Genomic DNA, 12,707 nt, shown 5'->3' on the forward strand with positions numbered 1-12,707 from the left:
TGTGCTCTGTGATGCAATTTCCTTTGATATTCTACACATCTGTGCTACATACCAGAACACATTTTAGGTAGATGAACATTTGTTCTGAAGAAAATATGCCTTTACAAGGCAGCATTTATCGCTTGTTTAAATTGTTATATTTAAAATATTTGTATAGCACTGTATTACCATTAAAATGGCTTTACAGCGCTGTTTAAGGTTGGCTACCTTGACATCCTGGTCTTCAAAATTCCGTCTGTTCATTGGTGGCTTGAGTTGGATTGTCAGTGACATGTGGGTGTGGGAAACAATCCATGTTAGAATCAAATCTAATAATTATAATCTAAATTTATCTGAAAAATAACACTTTAAACATTGGCAGGTGGGGGCATAGGGGGAGCAGGCGATGTTGTTTGTTGCCATAAGCTCTCCTTTCTGCATCTAACTTCACCACTCTAAGGATTCTTAAAGCTCCAGTAACTAAGATGCTTTCCCAAGCCAAATAGTGAGGTTAATACACAGCATGTGAGTCACAAATAGCTTCAAGCTGCAGAATAATTGAGGCAAGTAACTTTATTTGTTTAATTTGCTCGCAGAGTAAGAATTCCTTAACCCAGTTACTTATTTTAGGCTTATTTTCCACTGGAAGCTCCACTCCACTTATAATTTCTATCTTCAATCAGTCAGCACTGAAATCCTTATTTGAGTTTATTTTTGTCTATTTCTTCGAGGAGACCATATTTTCCTCTTTTTTTTTTTTTTCAAACCTTTGCAGCAGATCCTTTTGATTTGTCTCTTCTATGTTTGGTAAAAATCATGGGAAGATCATATGGTTCACCTTCTGAATTCGTACCGACTGAAATTTCATGAAAGGCCATATAGGCTCTACAACGTCAGGCAGCTGTGTATGCTCAAGTCACGGCTGGGCCTTTAAGGGAAAAGATGGAGCTATTTCAGTGCCTTGCAAGTACCTTTTGAGAAACGGTGACCTTGATGTTATTCCCCAAATCCAGTTCAGGCACTCGAATTCAAGAGTCTTACCGGGGGAGGTTTGGTGTCAGGGGGAAAGGACATTTTCCAGTGATGGGGCCCTTGAGGCGTTATATTGGCTGCAAGTTTAACAACGTATTCAATTCAAATCCCTTTTTATCTTGCAATAAGGTTTTCACAGGAGAGTTCCTCTCCTATTGAGTTATTTTGCTTCTCCTTATATTCCAAACAGACTGCTAGATCTTCCTTCGCTTAACTTCTCCAAATTCCTATGGTAAAGAAGGCTCGTAGGGAATCCTCTGTTTTCCTGAAACACAGCAACTTTCAAGTGAGCTCTCTTTTCGCACGGGTTAAAGACCTGGCTATTCAACAGTTTGTCTGCTGTTCTGCTTGGTGGTGCTGCATCAGTGCTGGGAGGCCTTCGGGTAGCCATACGGTTTACAAATCCTCCAGACTAGAACATCTGAACCTCTTGTCAGAGGACATCATACCACTATCTTCCCAGAAGAGTAAAACATTTTCTCATTTTTGAAACGACTACAGTCGCAAGTACAATCCTGGCATATATGGCCTCTAGTTCTACTTCTACTGCAGTGATTCATTCTCAGGCTCACCCAGATGCAAAATCGCCTCAAGGCTAGATCTAGGTGTAGGTCTTCCTGCTAATTACAACACTAATCAAAAGTCAGGTCAAAGATTGAGGGTAAGGTGTTACATGATTCAGACTGGATCCATAATTGTTGACTGTGAAACCTGTTTCTCTTAGTTTGTGGGGTCAGTCTGTTGGGGTTTCTCTAGCAGATGACAACATAGCATTCCACAGGACTGCAAATAGGGCAGCTCTAAAGTTAAATATCAATGCTTCTATTCAGTGAATGCAGATGTCAACCAAAATAAGTCTATTACAGTCAAAACCTCTGTTTACTCTTGCCCTTATTCTAAATCCATCGTTAATAAAATGTAATTGTGAGCAAGACAACAGGTTTGTCACACTGGACCAAAATTATCTTTTACTAGGTGACAGTCCACTGCCCAATACTCTTATAGTTTCATCAATCCCCATCTCCTCTGTCACAACTACAGCATTCCCAGAGAAGGAGAGCAAGTCGCGGAGTGAACACTACGAGATGAAAATTGACAGCTCAGACTGTGCTTATTGGAATACAAAGATGGTTTGATCTCTAATAGAGTTGTCAGATCTGGTATGGTTACCTGATTACTACTACTTCCATGGAGTGGTCCTAAGTAGATAGCCATGATTATTTCGTTATTCTTTAATGCTGTGTGTGCAGCAAAATAAACACTACCATCTATTTATCAGATCTCCATTGCTTCTCTCCAGGGCATGCGAACAAAGGAATGTTTAAAAAAAAATTAAAGCGGATGCCAAAATCGTCAAGCCTTCAGCCTAATGAACAGAGTTCCCAGGGTTTGAACCTAGTTGATGAGCAAGATTTAAAAGCAGCAGTGGGTTAATGCACACAAGACAAAAACAACAGCAGTACCAACATCCATTGTAGCACCAAGAGAAACTGCCCATTGATCAGCACTATCCTGCTCAAATAGGTGCAGAGTATACCAATAGAAATTCTGAGTGAAGCCGCATGTGACTGAACAAAGACTGGCTCTTTCTTTGTTAATTGCCATCCATTTCCAACAATGCAGACTTTAACAAAACACACATCATTAGTAAATATTCTACTAAATGGGTCTGAAACACATTGGAATTCTCTGTCCAAGGTTAGTCCAAATTAGGGTGATCAGATTTTGAATACCAAAAACCAGGACATTTCACACAAAAAAGGAGGACTACAATTTTACATCAACTAAGAAGCATAGAATGACAGCTCTCATCAACCTAGAATCACTCATCAACAGAAGAACCACTAAGAAAATAAATAAAATGCAGTTTTTTAAACCCAGTAATATACATTTTAATTAAGTTGCTTTCTTGTAACAGCTGCTAACTAGTCCTGCTTTGTAACACATAAAAACATGCCTCCCTCTAGTTTCAGTCAGCTCTCTCCAAAAACCAGGACATGAGCCAAATTTGCCTAAATGTGCCAGGACAGCTGATGAAAAACAGGGGCTGTCCCGGCAAATCCGAGACATCTGTTTACCCTACTCCAGATGTTATTGAGGCCATTCCTTCTGGTGCCAGGGCATGGATAAATCTTGCTGTGTGAAACGTTTCTGGATTCACATGCTGTGCATTATTTCACCATCTAGTGGTTGGGTCTGGAATCATCTCTTTTCCTCTTTTTTCCCCTATTCAGGCATCATGACCCATTTGATGACCATTTCCACCCTCTTACCCTACACCAGGGACATCAGATGTCTACCCACAAAGTCTCTGATAGCCATCCTCAGATTTTTTTTTTCCACTATTGTATTTGGAAGCACGTTGCACCTCTCAAGAAAGAACATTGACTATAAACTGAAGAGTACTGGCGATACATTGAAAAGAAGAAGTTTCTACTCTAAAGTCAATAAAGACCATTGAGGAACACAGGAAAGCACGCGAAGAACGCTGAGAAAAAAAAATGAAGCACAAGTGCCTTCATTGTGATCTTGACCGAATTGGTAAAAGTATGCACCCTTGGATGGTGGAAGCTATCCAGAGAGTTGAAAAATGTCCTTTTTAGATTTTGTCCAAATTGTCACCTTAGACGTTGCCAGAAGGCCATGCCCAGGGAGTGTAACCTCTGCCTACCCAAGGACTCCCATGTCAGAGGGTTGCAAGGCCTGTGAGGAATTCCTGAAGGGAACCCTTACAGTATAAGCAGAAGTGGTGCAGGACCTCTTCAATGAAAAGGAGGAACGGTGTGAGCAGATTGGAGAGTCTGCAATTGTGGCAGAAGTGGGCTGGGAAAACCTGGAGACAGACTCCGCAGAGGAGAACGTAGAGTTGTATCCATCCAGACCCTCAATATCAGTTGACATTTTGCTTTACAATACCTTTATTAAAAGAGCAGCAGATTCCTATGCTGTGCTGTCAACGGAAGAGGAGAGTGAGCTCATTATTCTGTCTGGAAACGCTGGTCTTGGTGCAGTAACAAAACCTTTATCTGCTTCTAAACATAATAGATCAAGCAAAATAAATCGTCAGAGAGCCAGCGTTATCCAGAGCCACACCACCCAGGGTAGAGGTCTCAGAAAAGAGCCGATACACCGTGATCCACAGGGCCCGACCTTAGAGGGAAAGTAAAAGAATCAAGATGGTGCAGAGGAAAATGGAGAGATCTGCAGCCACCCAATAGCACATAGCAAATTCCAGCACCCTCCTCAACAGATATGAGCACCAACAATGGGTAGAGGTGGACAAAACTGATGCAACACTCCCTGGAGCTAAAAAAAAAAAAAAATGCAAAGACCATTGTTCAAGAGGGAAATATAGTACCTAATACATGCATAAAGCTATCCCTCAATGTGACCAACACTGCCATTAGAGAAATGTGCACCAGAACAACACTCAAGACACGCATGACTGAGGCTCTTTGGCTTCAGAAAGTTAGTTTCAGTAATCAGTATGCTCTTCACAGGAGAGAGCTTATTTGGAACTCCTATGGACGAATCCTTACTGCAAAAAATAAAATAAAATAAATAATGAAAAGGCCAGGGCAAAGGAGGGCCACAATTTAGAGACTCTCTCAAAAGGGGCTTGAAGCCTAGTGGGCCAAAGGGGGTTTCCAACCAGTCCTCCAGGAAACTTCAACCCCTCAATAACAACTTTTCTATTTTTCCTAATGAATGACAAGTGCAAGAATTATCTAAGATGTGTGGTCACCAACTTACATTATCAGTTCATAGTATTGGAATTTGAGGAAATAATCTGTGCCAAGAGTTTTCAGAAACCGTCTTTTAGTGGTGTTGGTACATCTGAGACTGTAGGGGATGCATGTGTACCCCTACCTAGACGATTGGTTGATAAAGGCCAGCTCATTAAAGAAATGCAAAGAGAGCATGCAAGTGACTATACAAACCTTTTGCAGACTGCTTGCTTCTCTTTTAATACAGAGAAATAATCTCCAGCTCCCAAAGAGAGAACATTTTCATGTGAGTGACATGTAACACAGTAAAAAGGAGGGCCTTTCCCATACAAAAGAGAAGCTTAGCATTGACAAAGCAAGCTCACTTCTACCTGAGATGAAAATGCAGGGCATGACTGCATCATGCATTCCCATACGCCAGACTGCACCTGAGATCCTTCCAGGAATTATTATAGATGCAATTGTTACAGAGACCTGAAAGCATGAAGGGATTTTTATGAGAAAATACAAAGATCAGTCCAGTGATGAGAGGAGGAGAGCAGCACAACAGGCTGAACCTTGAAACAACTGTCCCTCTCCGTGACCTTGACAGTAGATGTATCCTTCACAGGATGGAGAGCAAACATGAAGAAGCTTCATGTTAGATGCCAGTGGAACTCTCGGGAGGAGGCAAAGCATGATTGTCTTGGAATTGACTCTTTTTCCAGCACTTTTAAAGCCTTTCACAGATATTTTGTGAGAAGGAAAATACAATAATGAACAAACGACACAACAACAATTTTCTAATCAAAGTGGCGGGGGGGGGTGGGCTCAATCATTGCTGTTGACCAACCTAGGACAAGAAATATGGAGGTGGTTAGTACAGAGAAGGAGTACACCTATCGGGCACACAAAACATGGAAAGTAACAGACCAAGCAGACAAGATGGTGTCTCACAAAAATAATAGCTCAAACAGGAGGTGGTTCATGAGTGGGGCATGCCACACATCGACTTACTCACCTTACACAAAAACCCCAAATGCCAAAACTTTGTGACCAGGTAACCATACCAACTATCATAGGAAAAGCCCTGCCAATAAACTGGTCGGAGACATCTGCATACTCCTTTCCACTTAATAAACTAATTCCCCTGGTGATGAGCACAGATAGGTGACCATGACAACGATACTAATCGCCCCACAGTAGTCAAGACAAACATGGCTCCCTGGCCTAATGGAGTTGGCACAGGGCAGAGTGATTAAGATACCTGTGCAGCAGAATCTCTGAACGGTACACAGGGGGCTGATGTGTTCCCCCCCCCGAGCCCGCTACCCTCAACCTAGCAACATGTGTCCTGGACACACAGAATTTGGGCACCTTGGACTTCTTCAAATATGCATGCCAATCTTTTGAGAGGCTAGAAAGTTAACAATGTGCAGAAGCTATACAACTAAATAGAAGATATTCATGTATTGGTGCAAGAGAAAGAACGGGATAAACAGCTGGAGAAGAGAAGCGTCCATTGTTAGATACCTAATGCACTAAGTAGATGAAAAATTAATATGCAAGTCCATGAAAGTGTGTGTAGCAGCTATAGTACATACACCGGGGGCACCACAGGAAAAGCTTCTGTTTGTAGTATGTGTGACTATGGGTGCCCATGATCTTGCATACTCCAGCCATCTAGTGTTGGCCGTGGAAGTATTTAGAATAATGAGATGTGCTGCGACTCCTCCCTTAGTGGACAATGCGCATAGGCACCGACTCATGTTTCGATATACACAGAAAGACCTCGGATTGTGTTGTGTTCCGCACTTGTTTTTTCAGGCCCAATCAGTTGGATTTTGACACTACACTTGTGAAAAACAGTCTGCGCCACAACCATTCTCTGTCAAACTACTTTACCAGCCACCTTTGGAGGACCAACGCTTGATGCCATAGAGATCCAAAGTCCAGCAGCTTCTCCTTAACCTCTCATTCGACTTAAATTATCTCTTTTGAACTCTGGTTGACAGGGTGCTTTAAAAAATAAAAAATGGTCATGAAGATTGCAAAGTCCATGGGTTCCCTTCAAACTCCAATTGTGAGAGATCCTTGTGCAAGCAGAAATCCAATGGAGGAGCCAAGGTTGCGTCACCAACCAAATGCAGTCTTATCAGAGACGGCAACAAACCCTCTCTCAGCAGGCTGACAAGGACTACCCCATTTCCCACCAAAGGTCATTTTACATTAGGTAGTACAACTAGCAGCTTTTATTCAGTAACTAAAAACTCAAACTGAAAGAGCCCTACCTACACTAGACGACAGGAAGGCAGTCATGTATTCCTTACAAAAAACGAAACCGCGTAGAAAAGTGAAACATTTTGGGATCTGCGAACAAAAGAGCATCAATCACAACAGGCAGCACTGCAAGATGGATAGTCCAAATGCTTCAAAGAGGTAGGGTTGACCTAGGATACAAAACCAAGAAAAATTTCACTAGGAAAAACAGAGCCACACAAGCATTCGCAGCCAGTGTGTGTATAAATGACATCAGGATGGCAGCTACCAATTTGTGAGTCCACACATTCACTAGACACTGTTGTTCAGCTCCTGGGTGAAGGCAAACTCCTGCTCTCAAAGTCGTTCCTGAGGCAGCAACGAATCACTGTTGTTGCTGCTGGGCACTTGTAGTAAACCATGCCCTGGTCGCCTTGTCAACTGATCGGTTGCCTGGTGCCATAGACCTGCTCCAGAAGGCCCAGATTTCTTCACACAGCACCCAACACCTGAAAGTCTGGTGGTTTAGGTGTCCACCAGTGGAGTTAACCTTCGCTCCTTTCAAGAAGTGGCTCTTTGGGAAAGTGTATGTTCGACTCAGACATACTTGCTTTGAGGTTGGTCAACTCGAGCAGTTTGTTAAGCCTCTATTTATCATGGAACGTGGTTGGTGAAAGACTTACAGGCTTCTGCAAGGATGATCAGAATGTGGCCAAATTTGTCATCCACTCAGGTCCTGGAACCACGTACTAACTAGGAAGTGCAATGGGAACCAGTGTGGTGCTTTGGTGCCATGCTTGGATGGGGCCCATTGGCTTCTCTGGGTTCTCCCTAACTTGATGACTGGCTGTTGAAGGAGGGCTCACCACAATTAGTTGTGGACCACTTCCTGTCAACTGCGAACTTCCTTCTATCTTTGGGGGTCTCAGTGAACCTGCCGAAGTCACATTGCACTTCTTCGTAGAGCCTTCATTTAATTGAAACTGTCCTAGATACTGCGCGCTTTCAAGCCTTTCCTCTGAACCAGTGAGTCCAGGACATTCAGGGTATGACCCTGATGCTTGAGCCTCTGTCTTAGGTCTGAGTGGTGGCTGCTCAGTTGCAGTTGGACCAGCGACAGACCCCTCTCCATGCCCCACCCTCAGTTGATGGTGGTGAAGTATGCTCCACTTCTGTGTTGGGGAGATGAAGACTCTGGCCTCCGGTGGAGACCCTCTCCCACACCAATTTGCTGGCATTGCGTACACTTCTCTTGGCATTGAAGCTCTTCTTTCCCTCCATCGAGTGTCAGTTAGAGCAGGTTCTCATGGACACCACCACCCCCACTTGGTACTGCAACAGGTGGGGTGTGTTCCTGGGTCCTGTGCCAAGAGGCTCTCTGTCTCTGCAGCTGGCTAAATAATCAGGGGATCTCTTTAATGGTACACCACCTAGTGGGGTCTTTAATCACCAGGGTGGGCAAACTCAGTCTGCAGCGCCTAGCAAATCATGAATGGTAGTTTCACCGAGAGATGACCCAGGGTGTCTTCGAACAATGCGGAGAACCCTAGTTTGAACTCTTCTTGGCAAGAACATGCAATGTCAGCACTTTTGTGCAATGTGCTCTCTAATAGATGCAGTCAGGTAGAGTGGAACACTGGACTTCTATATGCAGTCCCGCTGCTTCCCCTTATGCCCAGATTTCTAAAGAAGATCTGAGACGACCAGGCACAAGTCATTTTAGTGGACCCGGATTGGGCCATTAGAGTGTGGCTTCTGAATTTAAACGTCCATTGTCCGATCAGGCTCACACTATGAGGGGATTGCTTGTTGCAACACCAGGGTAGGGTCTTGCACTCCAGCCTGTGCAGCATCCATCTACATGCGTGGAGATTGAGCGGCGACAGTTGATTCCCTTCGACCTTCCTCACAAGGTAGTTTATCTAATCTACAGGCAAAACTTTCAAATGTGTTGTTGTTTGCATTGTTTTCTCTGGACACAGTTCAGGGTTACGTGTCAGGCCTTTCGATCTTTTATGTTTGCCTGGCCAACCATGCTTATTTAAATCACTGGTTGCAGTGTGTTTTCTTAAAGCGTTAGAGCACCTTTCCACCTAAACTCTTAGTGATGCCACCCTGGGACTTAAATCTGGTTCTCACCTTTCTCATGTGTACCCTTTTTTAACTAATTCACAGTTGGCCATTGCAAATACCCTTAAAACAGTCTTCCTGGTTGTAATAACATCTGCACAACAAGTGAGTTAACAGCAGACCTTTTCATTCTAGCCCTTATACAACCTTTTTTTAATTGGTGTTAGGGACTCTGCTGCATTTCTAGCAAATATGGTGACGCTTTTTATGTTTGGCAAGCTTTAGTGGACCCGACCTTCTTTGCTCTGCCTCAGTTTCAAGAGGAACAGAGACTCCATCGTTTGGACCCAAAAAAGGTACTCAATATTTACATTGAGTGTACTGGAGAAAATCAGGTAGACGATCAGCTCTTTGTTGGATTTTCTTGGTGCAAATGTGGGCCAACTCTTGATCAGTAGTCCTCTGCATTGAGATCTAATTCAGATTAACTAAAAAGCAGCCTCCAGAAGGCCTAAGGGCCCACTCCACCAAAGCATACTCCTGCTGCTACTCGAGTGCCTGTCCTGGATATTTGTCCAGTTGCTTGGTATGCATCAGTGCACACGTTCACAAAGCACTAATGCCTTGACAGCTACGTCAGTTGAGTTGGACATCTTGCTTGCTCAACTCTGCATGATTTTTTTTAGTTTGAGTCATTCCACAGCCCCGCCACTTTGGGAGGTACTGCTTTGGTGTCTGTTCACAAGGTGAGTACTCTGCAGTTAAAAGTATTCTTCATAAACACAAGTTACTTTTCTCCTTTAATGCTATTTCTTTTAGATACTCTTAACTGCAGATTCCTCACCACCCTCCCACCTCCTCGTTCTGTAGTATGACCTCTTCTATCAAAACAAATCCCAACCTAGGAATCTGCACACAGGCCTGCCCTGTTTGATGTTGGACTCAGTGTCTGAGGCCAAGGAAGAGTTTCTGAAAGAAACTTATGTCAGCTCTCATGGCTGCCGCTAATATGCGACTCCTTCATTTGTGGAGCATACCGGAGCATAGGAGCACTGCTTTTGAGTTTTCCGTATACAGTCTGGTGAATGGGGAAAATTCACAAGGTATTGAATCTGTGGTTAAATTTAGTATCCACCAAAAAGAGTATTACCAAATGTAAGTAACTTGTTAGTTGTTACCTGCCTGTAACTAGTAGTAGAGTTATTGTCTCTTACTGCTGATGTGATGATGTCGCAGAACTGTTGCACACAAAGTGAATGAGCAGGTACTCTCTTTAGTATGTGACTCTCCTCTCAAAGTAGCAGGTTCTTACAGTCAAGGCTTATTCAAGAGTTGGCAGAAAGGTTAGAAACTTAGAACAACATTGTATTTTAACTGCATTTAACAACATCTGTCTCCAGGCAGTTGCTTAGTTTATTAAAGAAAATAACTTTATTGCTGGTAAGTAAACATTGTTTGAAACGTGCTGTAGATGCATGTGCTCTAAATACTCCTGTCATATAGTGTTGGGTGTCGATGTTTGCAAGTTTTTGTTTGAAGGAGGCTTTGGTCATGACGTAGCTACGAACAGATGGTGACAGGGTAAGTAATATGCGCCTTAGACTTTTACAGATCTCAAAGAAACCAGAAGTGCTTAGCACCTTCTGGGCTTGTGTTCCAACCACAAAAGCATTTCTAGCTTCTAAACTCTATTCTGTAAGTTGTTCTGTAGCGCCGAACCTTATTGCCATTGTTACCCTGTGCGTGACAGCTTGTGTCAACTCAGCTCTTTTCAGAACGTTCTTAGAGTCAAAAGGATCAGAAGCTTCAGTCTATCTAAATCTTTGGTTATGGTTTGCAGTTGTTGGAGCTACAGGAATGTGCTCAAGGATGCACCCTTTATACCTGCCATGAATATAAAATGTCCACAGGATCTACTACTTAAAGAATAAATGGCCTACCATGCACAATAACGTTTCAGTATTTCCAGGGCTCTTCCTGGTGGTGTCCTGTGGTGACATGGCATGCTGTCATTTGTCTATGGTAGTGGTGACAAAGTCATTGTCACTGGAGTTCAAAAGTCCAGTAGTCAATGGGCAGTGGAGGGCTGGATCAACTACTGGCTTGGGTGTTAGTTCACCTTTTCTGTCCCTTTAGTTCATTTAGAGGGTGCTGAGTCTGTATCTCAAAACCTTCCAATCTTGGTTGCTATTTCCAGTAGTGGGATTCCCTGCAGCAGACACTGAAAAGTTCGGAGGTCTGTTGCTTATTGGCCTGAACAATGCATCTTAGAAGGTTCTTCAGACTACGATATGCACAAAACTGCTATAGTCAGAAAGGTGATTCCAGTGGTAGTGAAATCAGGCTACCTGCAGCTGCTGAGACAGAGCTTCATGCTAAGGGTTCAAGTCAGTTTTTCTGAGATCCTGCAGTGGTGGCCGGAATTTTAAATGCAGGCATGCCACAGATACAAGGAGGGTTAATGTCATGCACTCCTACTCTTCTCAACTGCAAACGCCATGGGGGATCTAGTTGGGGAAACTGCTTGGCTCCTGGGTCATCTCAGTATATCAAGTAGTCCTCCATGCTGAACCTTTGAGTGTGCTGGGCCTTGGCTATTGTCAAATGGATCAGGTCACTCTTGGCAGGCATACTCAAGCCCCTCATACAGCCAGGTAAGTTCTTCCTTCTGTCCATTGGTCCACAGTTGGGTGCAAACTGGAGGAAGAGTAGCACTCTCATTTCCCGCATCCCCCTCACTTTTTTGGTAGTCACACCAGTGGCTGTACTACGGTCCTCTCTCCTGTACTGGACCATAGGACGATAAGCAGAATCTGTTAAACAAAGTATTGTCTAAACTTTAAGCTACTGTCCAGTTCTGGAGCTTCATCCCTACAGCACGATTATCTAGTGGGGGCAATCCATCCTGGAACCACTTTAAGCTGGTCTAATGAGCTTTTTAATAGCTCTTGACAAGAAGGCCATTTGACAAGGGAATGGTGATCACAAACAGGAAAGTTGGAGGTATAGGCTTATCTCTGGCAGGAGATCAGTGTCTACATCCAATTAACCTATCTACCCTCCCTAGCAAATCAGCAGGACATGATAAACATTAGCAGCCAATCATAAACTATCCCTCCTCTGCACATACGTAACGGCCTTCCATGCATTTTACAAACATCACTAAAACAAAGGTCCCAGGTTTTGAGGGTTGAACAGAACTTTGCCCCTCAAAATCTGGAAAGCAGCCTCCATACACGGCTGAGGTGAAAAAGATAAACTAGAAGCTTGAACTGACACCACTGCCAGTATTGCATAATTTGACTAGAGGAATCAATTTTCACCCTTAAACAACACAGATACACTTTGAGCTTTTAAAATCAGTGCCAGCTCTGATGGTTCTCAATACAAAAGAAAGTAATTGACAAAGTTAGAAAAAAGCACTACCACTTACATCAGGGAGATTGGATTAGCATTGTATATTTGCAGCACATGTGTTTTTTTTTTTACATGCCTATAATAAACAACACAGAAAGTGTTTGTTTCAACACAAGCCGGTGCAAGAAAAGCCAAGGAGAACTGGTTCTACTCTACCGCTTTTTTTGTAGTCAGATTCACTCCTCTTTTTCATTTGTTAGGGTAGATGTGACTGCTGTTAAAGCCTGTAAAAAATGTCCTCGA

The 12,707-nt window shown here is 43.2% G+C and overlaps 1 protein-coding gene across 3 annotated transcripts in view; it reads left to right on the top strand.

The window, feature by feature from the left end:
- MACF1 (microtubule actin crosslinking factor 1) overlaps positions 1-12,707 on the top strand; it is a 1,225,213-nt gene that overhangs the window by 757,532 nt on the left and 454,974 nt on the right. The window lies entirely within an intron of this gene.

Source organism: Pleurodeles waltl, chromosome 3_1 (assembly GCF_031143425.1).
Source record: "Pleurodeles waltl isolate 20211129_DDA chromosome 3_1, aPleWal1.hap1.20221129, whole genome shotgun sequence".
NCBI classification, from domain to species: Eukaryota; Metazoa; Chordata; class Amphibia; order Caudata; family Salamandridae; genus Pleurodeles; species Pleurodeles waltl.